This window comes from Bos indicus x Bos taurus, chromosome 10 (genome assembly GCF_003369695.1).
Source record: "Bos indicus x Bos taurus breed Angus x Brahman F1 hybrid chromosome 10, Bos_hybrid_MaternalHap_v2.0, whole genome shotgun sequence".
NCBI classification, from domain to species: Eukaryota; Metazoa; Chordata; class Mammalia; order Artiodactyla; family Bovidae; genus Bos; species Bos indicus x Bos taurus.
This window is the reverse complement of record NC_040085.1, coordinates 59,620,940-59,632,224: the sequence shown is the minus strand read 5'-3', so window position 1 is coordinate 59,632,224 and position 11,285 is coordinate 59,620,940. Positions and strand designations below refer to the sequence as shown.

General features: G+C 41.5%; 1 pseudogene across 1 annotated transcript in view; it reads right to left on the bottom strand.

Annotated features, from left to right (window-relative positions):
* Positions 1–11,285, bottom strand: part of LOC113899648 — a 31,001-nt pseudogene continuing 19,716 nt past the window's right edge. The window contains exons 2-3 of the transcript XR_003512949.1: positions 2,914–3,037; positions 1–1,481 (exon numbers count right to left, since the gene is read on the bottom strand). The product of XR_003512949.1 is annotated as a glycerol-3-phosphate acyltransferase 3 pseudogene (transcript). The remainder of the gene's footprint in view (positions 1,482–2,913; positions 3,038–11,285) is intronic.

Genomic DNA, 11,285 nt, shown 5'->3' with positions numbered 1-11,285 from the left:
TTTTTCTTTTCAACCTTGTAGTAGAACAAAACCATGACAGCCATTCGAACCGAATGTGCAATCCTTGTTTGAGTGATTAAGGAAAGTGGGAAGGGAAGGGCGTGTGAAAACAAATCATGAACAAAGTTTGGGGTATTTTCTTGAGAACTGCCCTCTCAATGAGTTCCCAAAGTGTTTTAGAAGAACTTTTTCCAGTACAAATACTTCATTCAATCCACAAGGCCACAGTCATTTCACAAAAGGCAGAATCAGTTCAAACTCAGTACACTACTTTACAGTTGATGCGGCTAATGCTATAACAACAGAAGCCAAGAAGGGCACCGTGGGTTCCGCCTCTGGCACAAGGAGGTAGAGACAACCATCCTGTAGAAAAGGTTAACAATTAAAAAAAAAAAAAAAAAGTAAAACAAAACAACGCACTCCCTTCCTCCCCTCGCCAAAAAAAAAAGAAAAAAAACTCCACCCCGTTCCATCTCTAAGGACTAGCTCTGGAAAGCCTGGATGGCATTCAGTCCAGTTCCGACTTGAGAGATCCATTGCCCACAATCATTTTGCTGTAATTCTTCTGCTGCTCTTCCTTAAAGGTGTCCTTCACCTTGGCTCTCTTCAGCCCTCCATCCCAAGGAAGCTCAGTCAATCCTCCTTGTACAGCAATAGCAGACTTAACCCTGTTAGCAAACTGGACTGCGTCTTCTCCTTCCTCTCTGGTCATGGGGGGCATGTACCACACGTCACAGACGATGGCCCAGCTGGTCATCACTCGAAGCAGGTAGCTCACAATGTTGTATTTACTACTGTTCCAAAACGCATCACCAAACCGAGGATTATACTTAATGGCAACTGGATGGATGGTTCCTCCAATTTCAAAGCTTCCTTTTTTAAACATCATGACTGAAGTATTGTTGTTACAAGTTCCTTCAGGAAAGATTAATATGGGTAATTCTTCCTTAAGAGCAATATGTTCTTTTAGTCTCCTAATAACCAGGTGTCGGTCCTTCATTTCTGAACGTTCAAACCAGATATGTGGACAAGCCTTGACCATGGATCTCTGAATGATTCCCATCAATCCACCATGAACCTGGCCCACCTGTTATGATAGTGAATGGTTCCAGAGAGGGCTCGAACACAGATGCGGCAGCAAGTCAGGTGGACCACTTCACTCAGGAAGTTTTTGAGTCTGTTTCTGGGCAGCTGTCCAACCAGGGTGGTTCCTATAACAAACAAACCGATCCCAATGACAGCTAAAGTAAGCCTCAGAGGCAGGAGAACACAGTAGCACACGATGACGCCCAGCACCCACACCATGGTGAGCCGCGGACTGACGTACTGGAAATTCACATTGGTCCTTGTGAGGAGGTTGCATGACACTAGCTCCTCTGAGGAGAACCTCTGGGTCACTTCGTCTTCCACAATGGCTTCCAACCCGTAGGCTGCAGGCGTCCTTCCGTTCTCCCGAAGGAGAGGAGACACTGAGGCCTCCCCGGTCGGATCTTAGAAGCCCAGGCATAATTAGCAAGCATGGCTGGTTCCGCGCTCCAGATGGAGACTCAGCCAGAATTTGGGAGAACGAGCGACATGGGGAGACCAAGTTTCAGTGAACAAGGCCCCCTTATTCATACTTTTATGTTTCCCAGTATGTAGAGCAGTGTTTGTCCCCACCAGATACTTAATCAATGGACCAAATAATAATAATAATAATCAATTAATAAATGTATGTATAAAAGAATGGCTATGAACGCACTTTTAAATTGAAGTGCTATGAAAAACACAGTGCAAATGAATCGTCTCAAGATCCGGTTAAAATGTAGATTCTGATTTGGGAAGTTTGGGGTGGGACCTGAGAGTCTGAATTGTAAAAGTTCCAAGTCAAGAACTTTCACAAGCACACTTCAGGTTACAACTACACAGAAGTTCCCAGCCTTGACTGTCATTAGGTCCACACCTGTGGACCTTTGGCAACATAGTTTCTAGTCTGCTTCCCAGACTGATTCAGTCAGAGTCTCTGGATATGGGTCTCAAGGCACCAAGGCATCAAGGTCTTTTCAAACCTCCTCAGTTATTTTAATATACAGCCAGAGCTGTGAGCAGTTGATATCTAGAGTAATCACATATGATATAGTCACCTTACATTAAAATCTAAATTTATGTGATTCAAATCATGGCAATTTTTTGTATTATTTATGATTACATTGATATTGATAATATTACATATATAATTTATTCTCTTTGAATCACTTTTTAACATAAAATTATCTTATTATTATCTGGCAGATATCATTATTTAAACCCAACCAGAAAAGAAATTTCTGACAGCTTTTAAAATAAGGCTTTATTTAATGTTTACTTAATGTTTCTCAAGAGACTTATTTTAAAAGACCAGTTATTATTTTAGACAACTATAATTACGATATATATTTTTCTTAGAAATAAGGCAATGTAACCCAAAAGAAAGTGCCTTTGACATTGATTGATGTCAAATGTCAGATTTCAGGGCATCTGGCCCTGAAATGCTGGCTTGCAGAAAGAACCATTGTTTTCACAGTCTGTCTTAAAGAAGCAGAGTCAGGATTTTTTTTTAATCTGTTTAAAGATAAATTATCAAATAAAAATCCATATTTACACAGAATATACATAATAGAGTATTCTTTCACATTAAAGAAGAAAGATCTTAACACATACTTTCAACTATTAAACCACCAGAGTACTTTTAAAATAGAATCCAATCTGCAAGTCAGTTTATAACAACTTTTCACAAACCCAACCTTGCCATGATGTAAAGGAATGCCTCTATGGTTGACTTTGATCTTGGTGTTTAAAAAAGCAGCCCAAATAATACTAAGCTTTCTGGAAATGGGGTGATCTGTTTTGATGTTCCTCTAGAAATAAGCTGCGTAATCCATCTCAGGTCCCTACCACCCAGGCTACAAGCAGCAGGTTTTAGTGCCACCTCTTTCCAGAAGTGTGTGGAAATGCCATACACAGTACTCAGGAGAGACACTTGGCCAGTGCTGCAGACTCCAGTGTTCTGTACCTGATTCTGAGGGAAAAAAAGAGAAGCTCAATTATCCATATGCACAAACCAAAGCTGAGTTCAGGGAATTAGGCCTCTATCAGGGCTCTTGTTTTTTAAGAATAAAAGTTTGGAATGAAAAGCTTTGAAAAACTAGTAGTTGAAACTCTTCATTAAGTACAATTCTTAAGAGTTGTACTTGTTTTCTGATAATCTTAAATATTCAGGCAATTGTAATCATCAAAGACATATTTGAAACAGCATGACTTGCATGTAAAAATGAGTAAGATGAGTAAATGAGTAAAATGAGTAAGTGCCAAATTCAATACATTGTGCTGTCAAAAAACAACCACCTGACAGAAAGGAGATGTTCCATAAATAAGCCCAAGAGCTGTCTGCACATAGATTGCCCAGTGAACTAAAATTCTTTTTCTTATGCTGAACTCAAAACACAAAGGTGCTTAGAACTCATTAAGGAAAAGCAGTGTGAAATCTAAGATCTGACTTTTATTCTCTCCTCATTAATCCACACCTTAAAATTCAGTGTCCAGATTTATCGTTTTTCTGAAACTTTCCTAAGATCATCAATGGCATCCCACAAAAAAAGAGGTGCGAGAAATCTGAAGGATATCTTTTTTAAAAATAATTTCTGATTTTCAGCAAAGGACAGAATGTGAATTTTATAAAATCAAAGTGAGTGATTGGTAAGCCCACCGTTGATTGTAGGAAAAAATCTAGAATCAATTATTTTCAAAATATCAAGCACTTAAAGAGGAAGTTGTGATCATTAGGAACTACCCTGATTTCAAGAACACTCATGACAGGTTTTTTTCCCTAAGATTACTGGTGTGGTAGGAATCACAGACCTGCTGTAGATATTATAAATCTGCATTTCAGCAATCACAATATCCTTGTGGACAAGATGGATAAACATTAATCACTTTAAAGCTTGGGTAGAGCCAAACCCAAAGAATGCTGAGTTATGAATCAAAGTCTCTGCAAAGAGATTTTCCAAAAGCATTATGCAAAGTTTTATCCTGTTCTTAAACTAGTTCATTGTTTTACTGGCAATTTGAATGGGGGTATTTGTGGCCCAATGATCAAATTTTCAGACAAGTTGAAGATGGAAAAGAGCAATAATGGTAAAGGACCGCATGCTAAATCATTTCAGTCATGTCCAAGTCTTTGCGACCCCATGGACTGTAGCTGGCCAGGCTCCTCTGTCCATGGGATTTTCCAGGCAAGAACACCAGAGTGGGTTGTCCTGCCCTTCTCCAGGGGATCTTCCCAACCCAGGATTGAACTCTCATCTCATATCTCCTGCATTGTCGGATGGGTTCTTTACCACTAGCGCCACCTGGAAAGCCCTGGTCAAGGACTGAATCAGATCAGATTAGATCAGATCAGATCAGTCACTCAGTCGTGTCCGACTCTTTGCGACCCCATGAATCGCAGCACGCCAGGCGTCCCTGTCCATCACCAACTCCCGGAGTTCACTCAGACTCACATCCATTGAGTCAGTGATGCCATCCAGCCATTTCATCCTCTGTTGTCCCCTTCTCCTCTTGCCCCCAATCCCTCCCAGCATCAGAGTCTTTTCCAATGAGTCAAATCTTCGCATGAGGCGGCCAAAGTACTGGAGTTTCAGCTTTAGCATCATTCCTTCCAAAGAAATCCCAGGGCTGATCTCCTTCAGAATGGACTGGTTGGATCTCCTTGCAGTCCAAGGGGCTCTCAAGAGTCTTCAAGGACTGAACAGATTACAAAAAGATTACAACTGCCTGCACCAACTGGCCAGACCTAATTTGACTGATTTAACAGGATGAACATCAAGTTCCCTGATCCAGCTCATCTACTTCTCAGAGCTGATGAATGGGAGGAATACCAAGAGGTTGCTCAGGACAGAGTCTGGCACATAGCTATATGCCCCAAATTTTATTATTATGATCATCTTATTATTCATCTTTATTTTCTTTAGTTATGAGGCTCTGCCAGAAAAGTAAATCTTTTAAAACAAGTTTCAAACAGTTGAAGGCTAGAGTCATGCCCTGCATTTTGTGCCATGTTTCTACTCTGGCGAATGTATGAGTGGCTGCCATCTTGCCTCACTTGCTGAATTAGGGGAGAAGAGAGATGCCAATCATGTACTTGATTAGTAATCTGACCTCCCACCTGCTCTTTATTTGAACTTTCCTGAGCTGCCTGCTGTATAGTTATTTCCAAGCAAATCTGAAAAACATTTTTAAACAGATTGTGCTCTGCTGTGCCTAGTCGCTCAATCATGTCTGACTCTTTGCAACACTATGGACAGTAGCCTGCCAAGCTCCTCTTCCATGGGGATTCTCCAGGCAAGAATACTAGAATGGGTTTCCATGCCATCCTCCAGGAGATCTTCCAAACCCAGGAATCGAACCCAGGTCTCCCATATTGCAGGCTGTTTCTTTACCATCTGAGCCACCGGGGAAGCCCTTTAAACAGAATCGTGTTTTATTCAGTGTTTCCTGTGTAGCTAGCACTCAGAAAGGTATCCATAGGTAGAGTATCGCTATACTTCACCAAAACCCAGTGAGGTAGGTATTATTCCTTCCATTTTATGCATGAGAAAACTGCAACTCAGAAGATCACAGAGACTTGTATGTTCAAAGGAATCAGTGGTCAAGTCCCTTGGTTACCTTCTCTCTTCTCCTGAAGTCGGATAACTGTCCTCAAATACTTTAGCCATCCTGGTATGTGCTGTATTCTCAGTCGCTCAGTCATGTCTGACTCTTCGCAACCCCATGGACTGTAGCCCTCCAGGTTCCTCTGTCCATGGGATTCTCCAGGCAGGAATACTGGAGTGGGTTTCCATTTCCTACTCCAAGGGATCTTCTTGACCCAGGGATTGAACCCACATCTCTTGTGTTTTTTGCATTGGTAGGCAGATTCTTTACCACTGCACCAGCTGAGAAGCCTCCATCCTGGAATGGTAGCCCCCAATCCAAGCCCCAAACTACCAAATTCCAAGGCCATCCCTTACTTTAGCAGAAAACTTCTGCATGTGCATTTCACATTCAGGACAGAACAATCATAGATTCTGGTCACTGAGAATCAACCAATCACAATTGTGGGAAGGCATCCTTAATTCCAAAAGAATTCTTCACTGAAGTCCCAATTCTCATCTGTCTGGACTCACAAAGGCCATTCCTTATTGACAATGACCTTCTTCACCATGGTCACACTAGGACTTGAGAACTAAGGTCATCCCCTCCTGTTGCTTTTCTCTTCCAAAACTTAAATGATCCCATAATGGAGAATACGCTTCTGATTAAAAACTGCCTTCGAGTTCTCAAGTTACCTCATTGTATGAGGTGAGGGGCTGATTTAATTGAGTTATATAATAAGTGTCATGAAAATATGCAGTGAAAGACTCATTTTCAGGGTAATTCCATTTAGGAAGTAATTAAAGAAGACATTAAAGACGTCTCCATCACCACAGTGTCACAAATTGCTTATCCATTGAGAGTAAATTCAAACATATGCAGGGACATCTCACATGAGAGATCAGAACTAAAGCAGGCAGGATTCCAGGCTGACAAATCAAAGCCAGAATCCCAAATCCTGGCATTCTGGATTCACCTTTTCTTTAACAATTAAATGCACAGCCTGAAACCCCCATTCTAAATACTATAGTCAAACCAGATCTCTGGTGGGATTTTCATTCATTCATTCCAACAATCTCTTCCTGAGTGACTACTGTGTGTCAAGCTCTATTCTAGACAGTAGAAATAAAGCAAGAAATATCCAGTTTTTTAAAAAAGTGTCCTTGGACTTCCCTGGTGGTCCGGTGGTTAAGACTCTACCCTCCCAATGCAGGGGCCTGAGTTTGACCCCTGGTCAGGAAACTAGGTCTCATGTGCAGCAACTAAGACCCAGCAGCCAAATTTAAAAAGAGAGAGCTGTATGTTCAACAATAATGACAACAAAAAATCTCAGCTATATGTTAAAAGAGAAAGAAAGAAAACTCCTGCCCTCGTGGAGCTTATGTTGTTTGTGTGTACTGAGAGCAGAGAAGTTGGAGTGGGGAGGGGCTGTTTTCTTCAGAATGAGTCCATTCTGAAGCCTGTAGTCCCCTGTATCCTGGTAGCTGCTGCCATCTCTCTCTGCCCTGGTGCAAAATACCACCCTCACTTTATTCACTCCCCACAGAAAGCCACTAATACAAATTGGTGTATAATAGGTTTTTATAGGTGAAGGGTAGCAGAAGGAGCATATCATAGCATAATGAAATACAAGCAACAACTTAAAATGTAGTATTAAATATTGCTGATCTAAAAAGCTACTACCTATTCTCCCTGGTGGGCTGTTTCTTGCTGGCCGTATTCTCCCTCAGGCTCTGGCTTGTTGCCATCTTCTCCCATCTCTCTCTCCAGATCTTTTTGCCAGCCCCTGATTCTCCTAGCTGCCAGCCTCTGACCTTCACTTTCCTTTTACTTTTCTCATGCAAAGCAGTTCACCCAAGGCTTCAGGACTATGCCCGGGCTGAGGTTGATGGACAGAGAGGGCTTCACCTTTCCCATCCAAAAAGTCAGTCAAGATATTTTTTTTTAAACAATGAACCAACTTTCCTGTTGTGAATTTTACCACTGCCTTACCATGTGAGCTGCAGTCTGTCCTAGTTTCAACAGAATCTTTTTACTCATTGCCATCAGCCAGCAGTTGTGGGAAAACAGTACGCAGAGTGAATTGCTAAAGACTACCCCAAAAGTGGAATTTTAAGCACTCACATTAACAAAGCTTTGGGAAACTGTCATTAAAGATTCCAAACAAATGAGCAATCAATCCTTGTTTACTCAATATTGAACAAGTAGAAACTGAGAGCTTTTCAAAAAATCAAGTTGGATCACTACCTCAAGTAGAGTATCAAAATGACTTTCAAATATATCAGAGATTCAAACATGAAAGGGGAAACACAGGGATCTCCCTGATGGTCCAGTAGTTAAGACTCCTATGCTTCCACTGCAAAGGGCACGGGGTTTCATCTGTGGACAGAAAAAAAAAAGTTGAAATTAGTAAATGACTTTAAAAGAAAAGGACCACAAAAATAATAGAACATGATTGAGGTTTTAAAAAGTAATATTCTTGAAGTAGAAAAAACCTTCTAAGTATGATATTAAAAAGTAAAGAGAAAAAGTTAGCAATCTGACTAAATATAAATGTTAAACTTCCACATAGCAAAACTATCACAAATCACATCCAAAAAAAAAAAATGAGAAAACATTGTAACACACAAAACAAATTTAAGAATAAATTCTTCAGAAGACAAACAATATCATCAAAATGAACAGAAATTTTTTTTGCTTTTCTTTTTTTAAAACTTATTTATTTTCAGTTCAGTTCCGGAGAAGGCAGTGACACCCCACTCCAGTACTCTTGCCTGGAAAATCCCATGGACGGAGGAGCCTGGTGGGGTGCAGTCCATGGGGTCGCTAAGAGTCAGACACGACTGAATGACTTCACTTTCACTTTTCACTTTCATGCATTAGAGAAGGAAATGGCAACCCATTCCAGTGATCTTGCCTGGAGAATCCCAGGGACAGGGGGATTCTCCAGGAAAGATCTCCAGGCAGATGGTGGTCTCCATCCATGGGGTCGAATAGAGTCGGACACGACTGAAATGACTTGGCAGCAGCAGCAGTTCAGTTCAGTCCCTCAGTCGTGTCCAACTCTTTCAACCCCATGAACCGCAGCACGCCAGGCCTGCCTGCCCATCACCAACTCCTGGAGTCCACCCAAACCCATGTCCATCAAGTTGGTGATGCCATCCAACCATTTCATCCTCTGTCATCCCCTTCTCCTCCTACCCTCAATCTTTCCCAGCATCAGGGTCTTTTCAAATGAGTCAGCTCTTTGCAACGGATGGACAAACTATTGGAGTTTCAGCTTCAGCATCAGTCCTTCCAGTGAACACCCAGGACTGATCTCCTTTAGGATGGACTGGTTGGATCTCCTTGCAGTCCAAGGGACTCTCAAGAGTCTTCTCCAACACCACAATTCAAAAGTATCAATTCTTCGGTGCTCAGCTTTCTTTATAGTCCAACTCTCACCTTCATACATGACAACTGGGAAAAACCATAGCCTTGACTAGATGGACCATTGTTGGCAAAGTAGTGTCTCTGCTTTTTAATATGCTGTCTAGGTTGGTCAGAACTTTCCTTCCAAGGAGTAAGCATCTTTTAATTTCATGGCTGCAGTCACCATCTGCAGTGACTTTGGAGCCCAGAAAAATTAAGTCAGCCACTGTTTACACTGTTTCCCCATCTATTTGCCATGAAGTGATGGGACCGGATGCCATGATCTTAGTTTTCTAAATGTTGAGCTTTAAGCCAACTTTTTCACTCTCCTCTTTCACTTTCATCAAGAGGCTCTCTAGTTCTTCTTCATTTTCTGCCATAAGGGTGGTGTCATCTGCATATCTGAGGTTATTGGTATATCTCCCACCAATCTTGATTTCAGCTTGTGCTTCCTCCTGTCCAGCATTTTTCATGATATACTCTGCATATAAATTAAATAAGCAGGGTGGCAATATACAGCCTTGATGTACTCCTTTTTCTATTTGGAACCAGTCTGTTGTTTCATGTCCAATTCTGACTGTTGCTTCCTAACCTGCATACAAGTTTCTCAAGAGGCAGGTCAGGTGGTCTTGTATCCCCATCTCTTTCAGAATTTTCCACAGTTGATTGTGATTCACACAGTCAAAGGCTTTGGCATAGTCAATGAAGCAGAAATAGATGTTTTTCCGGAACTCTCTTGCTTTTTTGATGATCCAGCAGATGTTGGCAATTTGATCTCTGGTTCCTCTGCCTTTTCTAAAACCAGCTTGAACATTTGGAAGTTCAAAGTTTACGTATTGCTGAAGCCTGGCTTGGAGAATTTTAAGCATTGCTTTACTACCGTGTGAGATAATTGGAGGCTAATTACTTTACAATATTGTAGTGGTTTTGCCATGAAAGTTAAAGTGAAGTCGCTCAGTCGTGTCCGACTCTTTGTGACCTCATGGACTGTAGCCCTCCTCCATCCATGGGATTTTCTAGGCAAGAATACTGGAGTGGGTTGCCATTTCCTTCTCCAGGGGGTCTTCCCAACCCAGGGATCGAACCGGGGTCTCCTGCATTGCAGGCAGACCCTTTACCGTCTGAGCCACCAGGGAATCCATTGACATGAATCAGCCATGGGTGTACATGTGTCCCCCATTCTGAACCCCCCTCCCACCTCCCTCCCCATACCATCCCTCAGGGTCATCCCAGTGCACCAGCCCTGAGCGCCCTGTCTCATGCATCAAACCTGGACTGGCGATCTATTTCACACATGATAATATACATGTTTCAATGCTAGTCTCTTAAGTCATCCTACCCTCGCCTTCTCCCAGAGTCCAAAAGCCTGTTCTTTATATCTGTGTCTCCTTTGCTGCTTCGCATATAGAGTCATCATTACCATCTTTCTAAATTCCATATATATGCATTAATGTACTGTATTGGTGTTTTTCTTTCTGACTTACTTCACTCTGTATAATAGGCCTCAGTTTCACCCACCTCATTAGAACTGATTCAAATGCTTTATTTTTTAATAGCTGAGTTATATTCCATTGTGTATATGTACCACAGCTTTCTTATCCATTCGTCTGCCGATGGACATCTAGGTTGCTTCCATGTCCTGGCTATTGTAAACAGTGCTGCAATGAACATTGGGGTACACGTGTCCCTTTCAATTCTGGTTTCTTCGATGTATATGCACAGCAGTGGGATTGCTAGGTCGTATGGTGGTTCTATTTCCAGTTTTTTAAGAAATCTTCACACTGTTCTCCATAGTGGCTGTACTAGTTTGCATTCCCACCAACAGTGTAAGAGAGTTTCCTTTTCTCCACACCCTCTCCAGCATTTCTTGTCTGTAGACTTTTTGATAGCAGCCATTCTGACCAGCGTGAGATGGTACCTCATTGTGGTTTTGATTTGCATTTCTCTCATGAGTGATGTTGAGCATCTTTTCATGTGTTTGTTAGCCATCTGTATATCTTCTTTGGAGAAATGTCTGTTTAGCTCTTTGGCCCATTTTTTGATTGGGTCATTTATTTTTCTGGAATTGAGCTACATGAGCTGCTTGTATATTTTTGAGATTAATTCTTTGTCCGTTGCTTCATTTGCTATTATTTTCTCCCATTCTGAAGGCTGTCTTTTCACCTTGCTTATAGTTTCCTTCGCTGTGCAAAAGCTTTTAAGTTTACTTAGATCCCATTTGTTTA